General features: G+C 44.1%; 2 protein-coding genes across 3 annotated transcripts in view; one reads left to right on the top strand and one right to left on the bottom strand.

Annotated features, from left to right (window-relative positions):
• FYB2 (FYN binding protein 2) overlaps positions 1 to 18,387 on the bottom strand; it is a 525,108-nt gene that overhangs the window by 291,689 nt on the left and 215,032 nt on the right. The window lies entirely within an intron of this gene.
• LOC308071261 (uncharacterized protein) overlaps positions 1 to 18,387 on the top strand; it is a 398,822-nt gene that overhangs the window by 315,242 nt on the left and 65,193 nt on the right. The window contains exon 1 of one of the 2 annotated variants that reach the window (XR_013931028.1): positions 290 to 18,387. This exon is cut by the window's right edge and continues 25,362 nt beyond it. The exons of the other annotated variant lie outside the window; for it this stretch is intronic. The gene's annotated coding sequence lies outside the window, so the exon portion shown is untranslated. Of the gene's footprint in view, positions 1 to 289 lie in introns of those variants that run through there. 2 annotated transcript variants of the gene reach the window in all.

Below are 18,387 nucleotides of genomic sequence, written 5' to 3'. Positions count from 1 at the left end.
CTGTATTATGGGGCTTCGTCCTCATCCCAAGCAGAAAACCAGCGTCTGAGCTTGTACTGTAAACCTAGCTGCAAATTCAGATTTTAAAGTGCTGTAAGTAGAGTAACCCACGTTACTTTCTTATTTTTTAATAAGGCATGAGTGCAGAGAGCTGGCAGCAACTCTGGCAGCTCCTTGGTGCCCCGGACTGAGGCAGCTGGTGAGAGCTGCCATCACTCGCAATCGGATGCAGCGTGGGAAGGTGCTGTGCTCCCTGCACTGGCCCAGACTTGGGGGAAGTTGGGGGTGGGGTTTGGGGGGGAGAGCAAACCACCCACTTTTGTCAGGAATATTTCACAGAAAGGAGGGATACTGGCTCAAAATCCAGTATTTACTTTTATGAGAACTGTTATACATTTCTGCAGAGAGCATTGACATTGAGAATCCAATTTCCCTGAGATAAACCCATTTTGGCAGGGGTATTTCTCTCTATATTTTTTAGTATTAACAGTATATAACAGTCATTATTCAGATTTTTGAAAGATTCTCTCTGACTGTTTCCATCCTCACTTGAGCTTCAGTTTTGCAGCTAGACTAGACTTTCTTCTTCCTACGCTGAGTGCAATTCATGGGTGGGCTGAGAAGAACCATGTAGTTTATCAAGTTATGTCTTTAAGCGCTCTTTTATAAAAGGTCAGTGAACCACAAGCAGGTACCCAGCACGGAGCTAAGCTCCGTGGTTTGCAGGAAGCAAATGGAGGTCAGGGAGGAGGAGAGAGGTTCTCGGGAGCAGGGGTGAGGGGGGTCAGTCCTACCAAAGCCTGCTCTGGTTTGGCGAGGAGTACATCCTTACTAATACTGGTTGTAATAACACCCTTCAGCTGGTTCATGCCTGCAGCAGGTGAAGTCTGCTGGACAAAGGCTCTTTGCCTTGGAAAACTTCCTCTGTTGTTCTTTTATTTCGATTCCCATTTTCAGGAAGGATGCAAAGCCTGCCGTCCGTTGTGTGCTCTCCTTCAGTGTTTCTGCTTACTTCCCTTGCTTGCCTTGGGCTCCTGCTAGATAGCAAGATGTTAAGAATCATCATCAACAGAAAAACAGTGGTGGTCTTTTATTTTATTTACACAGCTGACATGAATTTTGTTATGCCTAAATCCTCTGTCTCTTCCTTTCTCAGTGGGTTGGAGAGAGAAGAATGGGCTTTTTAGCATTTGTGTTTACTTTTATTGCTCTTTAAAATATTTTATGGCCTTTTAACAGAGTGGCACAATAACATTAAAATAATGAAAAAAAAGAAAAGTACAGAAAATATATTAAAGCATCATAGAAATGGATTTAGTACTTCAAATACCCCTTCAAAGTGGCACCATGTCCTTGCTTTGAAGTGAAGCAATAAATTCACTTCATAATTCTTTATTAGAAGTTTTATTGGAAATTACAGTGCATGCACTAAACAAAATGTCAGCTTATCTATATACAAATATTTGCCTACAACTTGGATGTGAGACAATGCATTGTACATTACAATGCAATTTGTATTACAGTAGCCAGCAGATATTCAGTCAAGGTCCACCCCCATGCCTAGCGCTCCATCTATCTGTATTAAAAGTCAGCCTTACTCTCAAAAATAAGCAGACAGCTGGTGTCAAACGGGAAAAGAGGGGAGGCGATTTTCTTCAGGTTTTACAGCAAGGCCATGGCCGATGAGCGTCCCTTTGGTACATCCAGCACTGCCTCCCTGGCGTTGCAGAGCGTGCTTTTCACGAGAGCACACAGCAGATTATCCTAAGCAGAAGTTGTGATGCACTGATAGTCCTATCTTGCTGGTGGCTGGAATTAAAACAATGCAGTGTACGAATGCAGGCGATTATCACAGAGAGAGTAGACAAAACAGGAGGGATATAGGAGGAACAAGACGCTGGCACAGGGGAGGCATCCATCTCAGAGCAAGCATGCAGCAGGGGAAGGCAAAAGGTGAATGCTTTATTATAAAAATAGCCACATAGGCAATTTTTTACTGTTTTTGTGCTAAATTATATCCTGGGGAGCCCTGGGAGCCCACAACATCCTAAGGGAGGAGGCCAGGCCAGCACTTCCCTAGGTACCCAGCAGCTCAGTGGCATCCAGAGACTCTCACTCTTCCTCAGCAAGGAGGAGGATGACATCTCAGATGAATCCCTTAACTTGCTTAGCGCTAATCATTTTCCTTCCCATTCCCTTTGCCTTTGCAAATCTCATCAAGAAACTGGTGAATTAAGAAGCGGGGAAAGATGATTACGCGAACACATGTTGTTTATATGACATAAATAATCATCATCAGGGTTGCCACGAAGGAGACTGCCATTGGGGAGTCACGGGTGGGAGGAGACCAAATGGCAATTATGGCACTTGAAACAGTGACAAGCTCCCAGTAGCCCAGAGAGATAAATCTTCTGCTGCCTGCTCCTACTTGAAGTTACGGCATCCTGGATTTCAGGAGCTTCCACTCTTCTGCATGATCCAACAAACATCCTTTCAGGATCTCCGGTGAATAAATAACTCTTTGAAATGCATCTTCCCTGTTGTGGCACCCGTCCCAAGGAGTGCCTGCTCGTCTCTTTGGCTTTGTGTAAACATGCACGGTACAACCCGGAGCTATTTTTTTCTTGACTAGCAGCATAATTAGTTCTTCAAAGGGCCAGCTCCTCACGCCTGAGTTCATCAAGCTGTCACTCAAGAAAGTCAAATCTCAGGACGGGCGCTGCAGTCCTCCCATGGGCTCTCCAGTTTCCCGCAGTTCATGGGCTCAAACAGAAGCTGTTTGACTCAGGTGGCTGCTGGGCTGGAGGAGGGCACTGGTTCATGCTGATAAACAGACCTCTTTACAAGGTCAGCTCCTTCACAGCTGCCCCTCGCCCTGCTTTGAAGCCTGGTGTGTCAGCAAGCTCAGCACTGCTGTCCCGGTGCACGAGGGTGAAGGGGTTTATTGCGTTAAAGGGACGAAGCCGAGCGTCTTTCTCCTGGCACTTTTTCTTGTTCGCTCCAAACTTGAGATGCCAGATCCTGGCTCCCAGGACAAAACAGGATTGTGTTTAACTGAAACTGGTGTGTACAGGGGCAGTTTCGCTTTGAAGGTGCCTTTTCCAGTGCCAGATTAGAGCCAGGCTGTCCAGTGGTGTAAATCAATGGCGCTTCCACCAAGTTATGTGTTACCAGTGGAACTGTGTCTGATTTACCTTCCCAAGCATCTGTCCCTCTGGATGGAATCAGAAACACTTGGAAGACACTGGCTTTGTCCTACCGTACCAGTAACAGCCTGATTAAGTTATAAATTTGCTACTAAAACCTCATTGTCATGTTCAAGTTATGCAGGGTGAACACAGTATCACACTACAAAGTAGCAGAAGGAGATTAAATATTAGAGCCAAATCAGTTACAGATTTATTCCATAAACTTCTCACGATTTCATTGTATTTTTCCCTCCTTTGATGAATGGATTTTCCCAAGTATGACAGATTTATTTTTTGTGGCAGGTATTTTTTTCTGTTGCCATGCTTTATGCCAGTTTTCCATTAAATCCAAAGGAACAAGATGAGGTGTGAAGTAAGTTTGTTTGTAGCTGCAATTTGATTTAGGTCCGTGTAGTCCATATTTGAGAACTTTTTTAAAACAACACAAGGACTCTGTTTCAAAAGCCTTTGTATGGCTGTTTGGAAACATTGGTGTTCTTAGGAAAAGGAAGAAATCCGAGGGAAATGATAGGATCTGCAAATGGCATTTAAAAAACTTAAAATTAAAAAAGAGCCTGGTTTAAACATAAACTTTAAACTGGAGATTTTCTAAAAGATTGTGGAATATTTACATATAGTTTAAAGGGTTTTCTTGTAAAGACCTGTGGAGTATTTCTGCATAACCAAGAGGAATTTCACTCAATGTACTCAGGCAAGGCTTTAGCTTTCCTCAGATTTCTTAGGAGATTTCCAAACCTATAAATGCTGTAAATATGATCAGACACTGCTCTGTCTGAATTCTGTTAAGCTGACACTTTTTTTTTTCTTTAAAAAAATATGATCTATGGTTTATTTTGTTTGACCCATATTTGATATTTAGGGAAATTAAATAAATCTCATATTTAGTCTCTCAAAATAATACAGGGTGTCCATTAACACATGTTAAAATTAATGAAAGCTTGGTGGTGAACGTATAAATAGCACAGCTGCCAGGCTTTTTTGTACAACTAGAGTTGAGCTCTCTCTCCTGTGAAGTTTGCAGAGCGATTCCCAGAGATAATATTTGTTGCTATTTGTAATTGCTCTTTTGTTGTTTCTGCTTTATGGGCTGTTTGGTTGCACGCTGGCAGGCTATGCGATGCGGTGCTCCATTGGTGTCCTGTAGCTCTGCGAAGGTGCTTGCAGGTCGCACAGTGTTTCCACGTTCAGCCCCATCAGGAAACAACGGGTCCTTGTGTCTGCGCCCTTGCGCAACAAGGTCTTGGTATAATTGTATCACGTTAGGCTGGGAGATTTCCAGTGGCTGGTTCCCCCTGGCAAAGGTAGACAGTGAGTGACGTACTGAGTTAAGGGAGGGGGGGGGGGGGGGGGGCGGAAATTAATCTAATGGTTCTGAGTGTCCCAACCCAGGCACTTGGATGCAGTTGTTTGTTATCCATCCCATTTTCCCCTACTATTAGAGTTCCTTATTTCTTTTTCCAAGATGGCAGCTCTCTTCCATTCCCACCTCCACTGATTTTTATGGGGCTGGCCATAATTACGTGGCACAACACCATGCTTCTCCAGTGGCAAGTTTATTAGCCATTGACTTATGCCTGGTTTTACCAGCAAGAAATGACATCAGAATCTGGCCCTCTGCTTTCGTTTTGCTCTGTTGTTTAACAAAAAGCATGGCAGCATTGGCATGAACTTAGCATGATAGTTCTCCAAAAACCACCATAAGGTAGCCTGACCCCCAGTCGCCACTCACACACTGGCTCCAGACAAAACTGCCTTAAGGTAGTTCTGTGGTTAAAGAAGTACTGCAGACCATGACTTCTCTCATCAGCCAATATACACACACTGAAGCCCTGAAAGCCCCCAGCATGGCCCAGGAAAGACTTTGCGTCCCTTTGGACTGCTCTCCCCTGCTCCCCTGGGAAACCTTCCCTGGAGGCCACGTGCATCTATTGCTCAGTGCATCGTGGCATCGTTGCCGCCCCGGCACTTGTGGACAACAGTGCTCGTGGTACAACAACAGTGCTCGTGGTACAGAGGCAGTGGCAGGGGAGTGGAGGCCAAAGTTTCAATTGAATATCCAGATAAAAGTCTTGAAATGGATCCTCCTTCCCATTAGGAAGCTGTTGAGAAGATCCAAACATTAGATGTGATCTCATATGAGATTATAAAGTTAATCTCTGCCTCCTAAAAAAAATTACACGCTGTAAACAAATAGACAAAAGCAGCGGGCGTGGGAGTTTTCTACAGAAAGTATTGCTGGACCTCGAGCAAGTATATGCATCCCCTGCAAAGGTGGTATTCATCTAAAAACATTTTCCTTAACATCTCCCCCACCATCCCAATTAAGCTTGGAGATTTTTTTCCATCAGCCTGTACCAGAAAGCATCAAAAGCTTGTTCCAAAATCCACTGACATCATAGGGAGCCTTTCCAAAGGCTAACGGGCTTTGGGATCAGGCCCCTGGTTTTTATTCCAAACATTCACAACAGTGAGCTTAAATCAGTTCGTGCGCTTGTATGTGCCCAAGAAGATTTTCCACCATTACGTTTGTTTGGGACAAAGTTCCCCCCATGCAGTGAACTTGAAGTGAAGCCCATTTAAATCCCATCAGTCACTGGAAAGGGGACGTGAGAAGGGCCAGGCCAGCTGAGCAGGAGTGGATTTCATTTTACACCCACTCTCATTAGCACAGCTGAGGGGAGGGACACCCCCGCCAGGCAGCTGCCAAAGCCGAGGTACCGGTGGCACCATGCTCAGGTGACGATGGTGGTGAGGCTGCCCAAAAAGAACTGAGATGTTTGCAAGGGAGAGAGTGGGAAAAGCCCATGGAAAAAGGCACCCAGAGGGTCTCTGCTCTGCGCAGCAGTTCTGCCACTGTTCGTGAAAGAAGTTGTGCGAGAAAGGTGGATCTGAATGTCTCTGTGCCTTCATTTTGGTGGTGTTCACCCATCCAGTGTTAGATGTTAATCTCTGCTTAATTGACCAGAAGGCCACAGATCCACAGTATGTGAGCATGATCCTAATTAGCTCACTCAGGTTGCACATTGATTTTCTGTGCATTGCCTTTTGGAGCTGTGGAGCAGCTTGTTTTTTGAGGAGAACATAAAAGAGAGAGGGGCAGGGGGGGTGTTAGTTACAGCTATAAATTTTACAGTTCACTGGAAACCACATTAAATGGCAACATCAGTTTATAGATCAACTCTGCAACTGCTTGGTCGTTAAAGTGGTGGTGGTAGATTATTGTGTTGTAGCCTTGTAAAATATGGGCACCGTATTTGCTGGGAGAGAACTTAAAAAGAACAATAAAAGTCTCCAGTGTCTTTGATTTCTCATTTCTCTTGTGTTACAGTAGGCAATATGATATGATCTGTGTGTGCGCTTTTCTGGGGTGTGAGTATTTGCAAGGCTTTTTTCTTATGCTCCAGAGGGCAAAGCTGATGAGTCTTTCTGATTTAAGTTTATACCGACTCTGCGTTGCTCTTTGCCTGGCCCAGACATGGAGGATATGGCCAGATGGTCCCCAAATTGCAGTGATCTTCCAGAGGCAGCAATTTCCAGTGCCACTGAAGCAGTGCCTCCGGCTGCACGGCCAGCCCATGCATAGGCGGTGCCCTCACTTGGCTGGCCCTTCTGAGCAGCAGAGCATCATACGCCTCTTCCAGCTCAGCCAGACCCGAGGACAAAATTCACGTGTAAAAATAAAACTTGGAAGTGATAAAAAATGGAATCTCTTCCCAGACAGTGCCTAATCTCTGCCTGTCTTCTGAAAATGTAGACATTTATTTTGGACTATGAAGAGCTTCTTTCAATGTTTGGCCACTGCTGGAGACGCTGAGCTCGTTGGAAAATTCCAGCCACAATATGCTGCCTGATGACCAATAAATTTTGCATTGATGTTTTCCTTCCTTATCGGAGTGAGAGAGCGGTTTGCAGAACTGGTGTGATGTTCAGTGGAGGGATTAGAGTTAATAATCACGGTTTTGTCTGCATGGGGCACAAAGCCTTCCAACCAAGGAACAAGCGCTGCCTCACCGCGGGCCTGGCTGATCAGAAAGCTTTTCTTTAAGAAAAGTGATGTTTCCAGCTTAAAATGCAATATTGTCAGGTGAAGTTAATTAGCTTTACTGCACAGTGAAGTGTTGCTGTTGATATAGGCTTTACGCTGGGTGTCTGTGAGGCTTCTGGTTGTGTTATTCCCCCATAAAGGCTGGACCACTAAAGCCACTGGTTAAATCCCTGCTGCAGGAAGAACAAGTGCTAGTCTGAATGGAGTCCAGTTTGGCGGTGATGGCAGTCACCAGCACAGGGCTGTCAACCTTCCGTTTGTCAAATGAGTCAGTGGGATTGACCTTCCCGCTCACTTTTTTGGGAACAGAAGATGATCAATATTCTAGGCAGGTTTTTGGCAATTTCTTCAGAGCTCACATGACCACATGGGAGACCTCGCTGTGCTTTTGGTGCAAAAGCCAGAACAGCAGTAGAGAGCTTTCAAGGACATGTGAAGAACCTCTTCTGTCCCTTTCCTGTGAATAGCAAGAGCTTTCGTTGCCTTCTTTTCAGTGGTGTAGACTTGTGCATGCTAAATTCACTAAATTCACTTTAAAAATAACGTAAACAGAATTTTATAAAAGTGATAGGCTACCTGATCTTCCTTTCAGGTTTGTTTGGTTGCTTCCTAATGGAAAGGACTGTGAAGGCTGTTGGTCACTCAGCCTCTGAGTAACAGGGCAAGCTGCACAGTTACGATTTCCTTAAGAAAGAAAAAAAAAATAAAATAAAAAGGAAAGCTGCTGTTCATCTAACACAAAGGGAAAGGGCATTGTGTCTCTATTGTGTCTCTGTTTGAGACGTGTCTACTAATGTTACATGATCTGGCAGCTCTGCAGTGAAGAACCAGGAAGTTTTCCTGCTTTTTGTTGGTGGTTTTTCTTAATATGGGGGAGCTTCTCTTGGCTAAGGGGAGCATAAAGACCAAAGACCCCATTCCACCAGGCTGCGTCCTGTTTATGGCACTTTGGCATATAGAACTGCTCTAAGCCAGCCACAGATCATCCGTGCTGATGCAAGAGCAGCTGCTGGTTTCTGTAAGATGTCATGGCCAGATCGTTGTCCTGGGGAACTTCATGGTGGGACAAAGAGTGTGGAATGTCATTAGTGCTTTGATATTTCAACAGAGTATCACCAGGGACCTTCTGTCATGGGACAAAGATGAAAGATCTGGCAAGGGCTTATCTCAGCCAGGGTAGCGGCGTAGGCCAAGGCATGCTATGCTGACCTGCTGCAAGGAAAGTAATTCATGAGTTGGCCTTTGGAGAGAAGCAGCTCAGTATCTCTTGGATGACAAATGCTCGAAACTGTCCGTATAGTTCAATCTTGTCATTATTTGGGTGTTGTTCTGTTTATTGAAAAATAAGGACCTTGTCAGGAAAAGGTCATAACACACCCCTAGAAAGATATTATTTTCAGTATAAAATTTCCTATGTCCCCAGCTTAAAATGTGAATCAGAGATAAGTCTGACACATTCTCACCATTTGTCTCTTTGGCACAAGGAAAAGAGGGGTCATTCAGTTCTGGGTCTGACGTACAGGATGCCACTCGAGCCATCATACTTGATAACTTCAACTTGAACTTGTCTATTTATATAAAAGGGGCTGATTTATAACTCTGCAACACAGACTCAGAGCTTTGTGCCATTTTCTGTGTGGTGACAAGCTGCCCTGCTGTAATGGCATTAAACACACAGGTTTTTGCTTACCAGTTGTTTAGCACCAGGGACCAAGGCGTTAAGGTCTAAAGGGCCCTCAGGGTGCACGAAGCATGTTGCAGACATGGTATGCCTGTGACAGAAGGAGCTCAGTGGGGTTTGGGAGTGATTTGTAGTAAAAGTCCTGATCCCTATTATGGAAAAAAATCCTTCCAAATCCCAAAACAAAGCTGCAAAGTCAGGCACTCAATTTTCCTCTCACATTAAAGTCATCATAAAGAATTTATTTATTTATTTATTAAAAAACAACCTTTACTAGATACCTCAATTGCTATTAAAGCCTAAGGAAGTGCTTCCCAAACTCCAGTTTCTTGGGATTTTCATGTGGTTCCTCTGACAGATCCAGCTGTAGTTAGACTATTTACGTCTCCTTGCAGCTTGGTGATAGAATGTAAACCTGCAGTCGCCAGCAACACGATCTCCTGCAATTCAGACAACAGAAATTAGCATGAATAATCCAAATCACACTGCCAAATGGCTGTTCGTGAGCCCATCCCGGATCTGGATTTCAATTGCAAGGCTAGGCCACCCACTACTGGGACAGGGTTGTTCTGGCCACGGATGGGTGTGCTACGACAAATGTCTGTGACTTTCCCTCCACATTGGCACTGCCATAGCACGGGTGAGATTACATGAGCCCATCATCTGGTAGAGTCTTGAATGAAAGAGAAGGTAAGTTTCCTCCAAACCTTCAGCCCATGCCTCATGGCATGGAAGATGATGCTTGACGTCTGCCGACTCATCAGTGTTTTAGAAACACACGGCAGCAGGATTTCAAAGGTTGAGGCCATTTATAGGTGCTGGTTCTGGCAGTGCTTTGACAACGCCTTTTGTATTAGTCAGAGAAAAAATACATTATTCCTATGAACCACTCCAGATTTTGTTTGTTTGTTTTTAATGTCATATATTACATATAATTTCATGTTACATGACTGCAAAACAAAGCTCCTTCAGCCTTTATTTACTAACAGTGCCCTTGGCTGGATTTGAGAGACTTCAGCTGCCATGACAGAAAACAGATGAGGTGGCTGGGAGAAGCAGAAATTAGCTCTCATTCTTAAGATGATCCTGCTGTACAATGAACCCAGCAAAAATAACACATCCCTATGGGTTCCCAGAGCTGTGCTGCATGTTCAGAGGCTCAGGGTCCTTTTGTGTCTTACCCTGCTATGCAGAGACCATCCCATAACTCCATTTCCATATGATAATGAACCACTCATTTAAGGCAGGGCAAGAGTGACTTTCAGGAACAGCAGCGTGAGCTGGACAGTGAATAGAAAGCAGAGGGTAATACTGTAGGCTGTGTCCTGACAGACTATAGCCGCCCCTGGGGGTGTGTGCCACACACCGATTCATTATCTTTCCGAAAAAAATAATGGGAGTGCAGTGAAACAGCCATTGAAATTACGAGCAACCACCAAACTTCCTGCCTCGCACGAGTTTCTTGGCCACCTCACCCTGGTGATTTCTGCTACAACTGCTGAAGCTAAAAAGTGCATGTGTTTATAATTCAGTTTCTTAAAAGCAAAACAAGTGACTGGCTGCACCAGCTTATACACACACACACATCTGGGCAGCCTGACAGTTGCACATCTACTGCTGCAGTGCCAGGAGGTTGGCACTTGCTTTTTGGGACTGTGCTTGGTGACTAATAGCAGACAATGTTGTTCACCACCCCATCCTTATGCCCCACTGTTGCACATGTAGCTGAGATACTGTCAGAGGTATACTTGGATATCCTACCCATTTACTTTATAGGGAAAATATGTTCTAAATTGTGTGAGTGAGGAAAAAAAACACCCAAGCCCATGCTTTCCTGGCTGGATTCTATATCTTAGCTCCTTATTTTAACTCCATTTTTTCCCCATCTTTCATTTGCCCCTTTCAACCAAAAACGCATGCAGGGGTTATTTGGAATGAGTATGGGTGTCTTATATCGGAATGATTAATTATTCAGAAATGTTCTGTTTATAATAAAACTCTCTTACAATGCTTGGACTGTATCAAGACAGCTTAGAGCTGGCACAAATGAGAGTTATTCCCACTTTTAAGGGCTATTAATAGTGCCAAAGAAATACAAAGGAGGCCCGTAGCACCTATGTACTTATTATTCATCACATTCATGCTTATTATATAGGTATGCATGAGATAAATAGACAGATAGATTTGTACAGCACAATGCTTAAGCTGTGCCAAAGAAATAAATTGTTATCCCCGGAGAGTCTAACTGCAAAGGCAAATAGGGGCTAGCAATGAAATCACAGATTACAATCACAGCTAAATGGCTTCTTTGAGCAAGAAGATGAGTTGGCGTATTTTCCCTGGGAGTCTGCTTCTGATATGCATGTCATTATAAATGAAGAGGCATGAACCAGATGCCAAGGATGTGAGCCAAAGCTGATAAAAGCCAGTGGGAGTCCTTTGCTGTCAATAGGCTTCAGAGCAGGTCTGTGATGGCACAAGCTGTCTGATAGGAGCTGCTGCAGCCCGGCATCCTCCATCTCCCCGAGACACCGCCATGGCCTCGTCACAGGGTCTGGACACTTTGTGCATTGCCCTTGGTGTCCTTCACCATCCCCGTAAGGAAGTATTGTCATTTCCGTGTTACCAACAGGTAGCTCAGGTTTAGCAGGACAGCTTCTTACGACGCCTCGGATGAGGAAGTGGTGGGATGAGCAGGAACAGCAAATGCCTGATTTCAGGGTGCTCTGGCCTGGGGGCTCTAGAAGGAGCCGTTGTGTTAAAATAATCTCCGTGCAGTGTGGCTGGAAAAAAGGGATGCAGTGATTTCATGATATCCCTTTTTGTGTTGTTGCCGCTAATTTTACAACATGAATATCTGAGGATCCGTTCTGCTCCTAAGTGTAAGCCAGTCCACGCCTAGTGAAGGCAAAAATACTTTTTAGCATTCACCAGGTGGCAGTTTATATTAACCAGATCCAGCTTGAAATCCAATTGCCTCCGTGTAGTCACTTCCCAGAAAGTTGGTGAGGTGTTAGATAAAGAGGTCATTTCAGCAATATATTGATTTTCATTAGGGATTTTCTAATTCCTTCCATGAGAAAGGCACACAGGAGCTTTCTTTCTTAAAGGCTGCAGCTCAAAAAGCCTCTTTACTTGTGGGAATAGGTGGTGTTCCTTTCCTTACTCATCTGTGGAGGCTTCCAGCCAAGAACGGGGACACAACTAGCCAAAGAAAGGAGTCCACCCAAATAAACTAATGTCATGTCATTGGAAAACAGTGGAAAATATTCCAGAAATACTCTCGTCGTGTGTTCTCCTGAAGCTGTGTTTTCTCTCAGAGGATGTTGCCACTAACAAAGAGCCCATGATCACGTCTTCTCTTCTGGTTCTACCTTTTCCTTTTCTGCTGTGTTCCCCAGCCCCCAGGGTGTGGGCTCCTGGAGTTAGAAAGAGGAGTAGCAGTATATCTTTTCTTTAATCTTTTTTTTTTTCTTCTTTTTTTTTTTTTTTTTTTTTTTTTTTAGAGGGGGTAGCACGGAAGTAAATAATTATGGCCATTGCAGGAAGATTTTGCTGCCTCCAGCATGCTGGAGTAAAACTACAAACCTTAAAACTGTATTGACCATTCTTTCCTCTAGTCAGTGGAGCTCCTTGCATGTTTATGTAATTATGGGCAGAGATTATACTCTGTCCTTGTGCCACATTTGCTCTCTAAATTAAAACAGTGTTTCCTTCCTTTCCACTGCTCTTCTCCAGTGTATTTTTGGATAGATGTGTCCTGCTTAGATTTCATTTTAGTAGGCTAGAGGTACCACAGGTTTTAAGTTTCATCTGGTAAGAAAGGCTGCATGTTCCCTGGTCTTTCTAGTGGTCGTTCTGCATTTCTTCCGGCTGGGATTTGCCTTGCCTGGAAGTGCACAGCAACGCATGCCAGATCCCCGACGGGCTTTTATCAACACCTCTTGCAAGGGCTTCCCTGCTCCTTTGTGTCTGCTCGGTGCCTCTTGCCAGGATCAGATCTGCTTTTCTCAAGATCACACTGGTGCTATTGAGCCATCCTGTGATTAATTAGCACAGCTGAATCTTTCCTCCTTTGTCGTTTCCCTCTGGTATCTGAACTTTACCAGCTGCCTGGCTTTCTGCTGCGGAACGGTGTGCAGCACAGCTCTGATTTGGGCTCGAATCCTGCCATCCTAGAGCCTCTGGAAACCCAGCATGACCCCTTGGCTGCTCCACAGCCTGGGAAGCAGGAATATGTGGGTTCCCTCAAGTCTGGTAGAAAAGCAGGGGCTCGCCCTGTGCTTCCCCAAAGCTCCCTGAAACAGATGCGGTTCTGGAACGCAGTTGAGTCTGACAGATCTTTAGTCTTAGCCGTTTGGTCAGAGTATGATCATCCAGCTGCATTCAGGACACAGCTTGCTGATTTTATGGATACACATATATCTTTTAGGACTAGAAATCAGCGTTGTTTTTGTCTTCATGTGTAATGTCTGACATATGATGTAAATTTACTTTTACAACGTACAGACATAAAAGCTACTGTGGCTTGGACTTAGAATTTATTGATTGTAGAAAACTGACTACCAGGTTTCTTGATGAACATTTTTCTGTACAATGGGAAAGAAAGATTTGAAGTACATGAGGGCAAATTCTGCTCTCTTTGTTTTAAAAGTCTTTTAAAATTTCACTGCTGAAACTGAAGAATGAATTTGGTTTAGCACAGGTCTTTCCTGGAATTTTTAAGGTGACCTCAGTAACCACCTGCCTATCCATAGAGTCAGTTCAATTAATAAAATTTCTTAAATAGTTTTATACATGCCCAAGTTTTAAATTACAAATTTAACAACCGTAAAGCAAGTTTTGCCTCTTCTCTGGTACAAATATGCCGTGAATTTTTTCACAAGAGCCTACCCAAACATGCAATGGCAAACTGTGGTAGAAGAGCCTGATCAGGAGCTACAGCCTGAGGGTTTTGGCTGTGGGCAGGTGGGTTTGTGCTCCCGCAGGCTGCGTGTTTACTTTGCTGTGTGCTTGTCACTCGTGCAGTTAATGGCACCCATTTTGTTCCCAGTAGAGACTAGGAGGACACAAACCTTCTCTGCTCTCTTTGTCCTTTAGCGTTGTTGGTGCTTGTCTTTGGCTCAAACTTACTGACCTTTTCCAGCAAAACTTTATGACTGTTGTTTACATGTTAGAGAAGTGTATAATGGATGGGACCTGGAATTTAGTTGTTATCATGGCCTGGTTCATATAAAATTTTCTAGACTGACTTTATAATTCAAACCATTTTCATACTACAAACACACAAATAAGCAAGCTGAAGCTATTGAGCCGTGCATGCAGCTGAGTGAATGTGTTTTGCTTGAAAGTATCGTTAAAGCCATTTCCCATAATGTCTGGCAGGGAATAGGTTTCTTTTAATGATTTTATTAAAAAGTGAATTAAAGGCCAAAGGTTGCTTTCTTACAGCCCTTAATTTCCTGTTGCAGTGCCAAATGCTGTGCACAGAAATTGCTCGGAGCAGAAGACAAGGGAGCTCTCCCGCAGGGTCAGCCCCTGGCGAGGCTGTTGGAGCTTCAGCACCACACACGCGTGTGAGTCTGTTCTTGCAATGTGATTGAACATCAGAAAACACAAGGACAGAAGCACGGGGTTATCAATTACAGATACAAGCCCATGGAAGTGGGAAAAGGTGGTATTGACTCCAAACAAGGCCCAAGTGTTCTGTTTAATATCTGGGGTATGATTTTCCTTATCCTGATGTCAGTTTGACATTGGTGTAACTCCAGGGAGGGTAGCACAGAGGAGGAATAGGTGGCGAAGGCATGCGTGTCCTTTGGCATGGCTAGACTAGTGGCATGAGCTTGCATTTTCATTGCATCTTTATGCAGCCTGAATGTTGCTGGTGCCTTATTTATGATTTTCAATTTGGCAACCACGTGTAGCGCTCTGCGTTGAGGAGCTCCTGGTGGGCCCGCAGCTGTGGAGAAGCAGGGTCATTTGCAAGGCAGCAAACAAACTGGTGCAATAAGGACAAACAAAGGAACAGTAACAGGCTCCAGCCTCCTCCTCCTCGGGTCTACCTACCTCACAATGCTTGGGAGAGAGAAAATAGGACACCCTCAACATAGATAACGGGTATCAAACATCAGAGATTCCGAGTCAGCTGGGACGTGCTTTCTGTGACATCCCATACTTGGAAAACCAAATCAAAATTCCCTTCTGGGATGCAGAAGGACTCTGTGGGATGCAACTTGCACCTTTGCAGCGTTCATGGGCCTGGCCAGCTATTGGCAGTAAGCAACATGTCGGTAAAACTACAGTCTTTAAAATGCTTTAATAATACAACCATAATTTACCCCACTGCAAGAGCTATAAACTGTAATTTAATAATGTGTTTGTAAGGGGATGGCTTTTTTAAATTAAAAAAAAAAAGGGTTAGTATTATTAAAGAAATGTAGTATATAAAAATATCTAATTGCTGAGGAAACAGCATTATTATGATTTTCAGATATTTAGTATGGGCAAATCATTCTAAGGAAGGGAGCTGTGTTTTTACGGTGGACTCTTGCAGTACGGGTCTCATTAATTTTTTAGGGAATACTGTTCCAAATCTTTACCACACTTGCAAATTATGTTAAACATGTAAGCTTTCATCCTGCTCCAAAGGTGGGTTCTCGAACACAGGTGACGTTTATTGGTTATCAGCATCTTTCAAGTAAAAGGAATCTATTTCTCACAGAAGAAAGCTTCGTCCTTCGGGCTCTTGGATTTCTGGGTTCAATTCCCATAAAATGCCCCTAAAACATCAGGTTTAAGATTAGTACCTGGAGTGGCTCGAACTCTCCAAAACCTCAGGCTCAGGGCAAGTTTGGCCAGGAAAAACATGTAATTTCTTCTCCGTTTTGGTTGCAGTCATCTGCTCTGACACAAAATAGGATTAAGAATCATATAACTGCTTCCAGCTAATAGATTTAGGCTGTGGTTCCAGGATTATTAATACCAGATCTGTGCACTACCAGCTCACCCAGGACTATAAATCTAATGTGGATCAGGCTTGGACACATGATTGTGTTTTGTCAAATTAGCCAAGGGACATGATATGGAATTTATACCAGCTTTATACTTCTGTGCTCGCTGCACCCCTGCTGTGGAGAGGCAGAAGATGGCTGGTCCAATCTTAATGAAGTTAAGACAATGCTGATATGCTAAAAAACCTGCTGTTATAAAAGAGGGGGTTTGGGGTTGGTTTTTTTTTGACAAAAGTGAACCATTAACTGAAGTTTGTCTATGCTCTAGCAGCGTGTTGCTCATCTGGCACATGGCACTGGTGATACGATACCACAAATCTTAGTTGGGTGCAAACCGCAGCCTTAGTAAGAATCAGCGCTGGAACTACTGTCCCAGAGCCGCCCTCTGAAATCTCTAGGACGGCACCCATTGCTTCCTTATCGCATGTGGTGGGATCAAGAGGTTTTATGCTGCTTAGTTGTATGCCTGTGAAGGCCTTTGCTCTTGAAAAAACGTGTTGTAGAGGACTCTCACGCATGTTTGCTACAAGGCAGACAACGCTCAGTTTTCAGTAGTCAGCTTCTAAACCTTAGAAGGAGGAGTCCGCATTTCCTTTTTACTCTGGAAATACATTAAATATTAAATCTTGGTGGTGGTGAGGGGTTGGGATTGGCAACTTACCTTGGCAGAAGCAAAAAGCAGAGCTGTCCTTAGCTCTAACGAGCTCGCATTGTCATCAAAGCAGCAGGTAGGGGACTACGAACGAAACAGCATGGCTATAGCCGATGTGATCTTGACTGAGAGGTGTGACACATGGATAACACATCATGAACAAACAATCCAATATTTTTTTTTTTTTTTTTTGTGACAGGGAATGAAGTTCTTGTGTCACTGCTAGGATGTGGGTAGGGCATTAGGCAAAGTCAGGAGGCTGGGGAGGCAGGGGGTGACCGTGTAGCCCATCCACATTCACTGAGCCAATGCGGGAGCATGGCCCGTACGATACCAATGGATAGCAGGGAAAGGGGGAAAAGTCATCACCCTTCAGTTTCTGGGTAAATCTCTGCTTGTTAAAATGGATCATGCTGAAGAGATTGTTTTATTCTGGGGGTTGAGTAAAGAAGATGGGAGATCAGGAGTGATGTGTTTTGAAGAGGAGCTGCCCCAATAAATGAACACGATCAGCCTAGGATTTTTCTAAAGGGTGGAGCCCCGCTCTACAAAACACCTTTTTCAGGACAAGCTTTTGCAAGAAGGTGCATGGCAGGTGAAGATCCGTTCCAGGGAAGCCACAGCAATGTTCTTGAGGGCCTCCATCGTTTCTGAGAAATGCTGATGAGCCTTTCATGCTAACATGGCAGCTCACGGCACTGTGAGTCACTTCTGTGCTCAGGCTGTCCTCTCACCTTCATGAAAACAATTGGTCTTGAGGACTTCTCCATCGTCACACATGAAACACATCAGCAGCACTTCTGAGTGCTGCTGTGGATATTTGGTCATGTTGGAAACCAGGAACAGGGTGAAATCTGGAGGGTCCAACATGCTGTATAAGGGCTGCAGGTCAGGACTGATGCTGCAGGGTAACTGAAGTCAGGCTTTGACCCTTAACTTGGAAATACAAAGCTAAATTTTCCCCTCATTTTCCCCCTCCTGGATCCTCCCTGGTTCCCTACATGGCTGTTCTGTATTATGATCCCTTTAAATAAGCAGCCTGTCATTAGCTTTTATCCCAGTGCTTGCTCAGCCGGACTCAAGTCTAGGTCTCTTTGTTTTTAAGACTTGCATGGTGTGTAAGTGCCAGATGTTTCCCATCTCTTGGCTCTTGGTGAAATAAACACGAACTGCCATAACCTTCACCTTTCAACTCTTACATTACCTATTCCTAAAGTACAAAAAATGGATGTGTGTTTATGCAGCAAGGCTTTGAACTACCTTCCAGGTTTATGTCAAAAGTCCTATTCTCTAGGCAAAGATAACACGGGAGAATGGACTTCGGTGTCACTATAAAATTCACCTTCTGCGCTAATGAAGCAGTAGTTTTCACGGAGGAAAGTAGTCTGGGGGGATTAGAGGCCACATAAAACTGATCTGAATTTCAGCCCGAATGACTCAGCTCCAGATTTCTACTCCTGGAAAGTGCAGTTGATCCATGGCTGACAGTCCAGTTATTTTATATAAAAGCAGCATAAATGTGCAGATAGTCCCCAGGGATTTACCTGATGTGTCGCAGCTTTCTGCACAAACTATGGAGTTTTCCCCTTTAATGTATTTCGGTTGCCTTTACAACTTTCCCCTCCCTGCCCTGGCCAAAGCAAAGCTGATTTGGAGGGGTTAATAAAGGAATTTTCATCATTAATACAAGCTCATCTAAATTCATCCTGGAGTTGTTTTTCTTCCTCCCTTTCTTTTGCTTTTAATTTTGTAAAATCTTCCTTGAAGGCATTTGGGTGACTTGGCTT

This window comes from Falco punctatus (assembly GCF_963210335.1).
Source record: "Falco punctatus genome assembly, chromosome: 11".
Classification (NCBI taxonomy): Eukaryota; Metazoa; Chordata; class Aves; order Falconiformes; family Falconidae; genus Falco; species Falco punctatus.
This window is presented reverse-complemented; position numbering and strand designations above follow the sequence as displayed.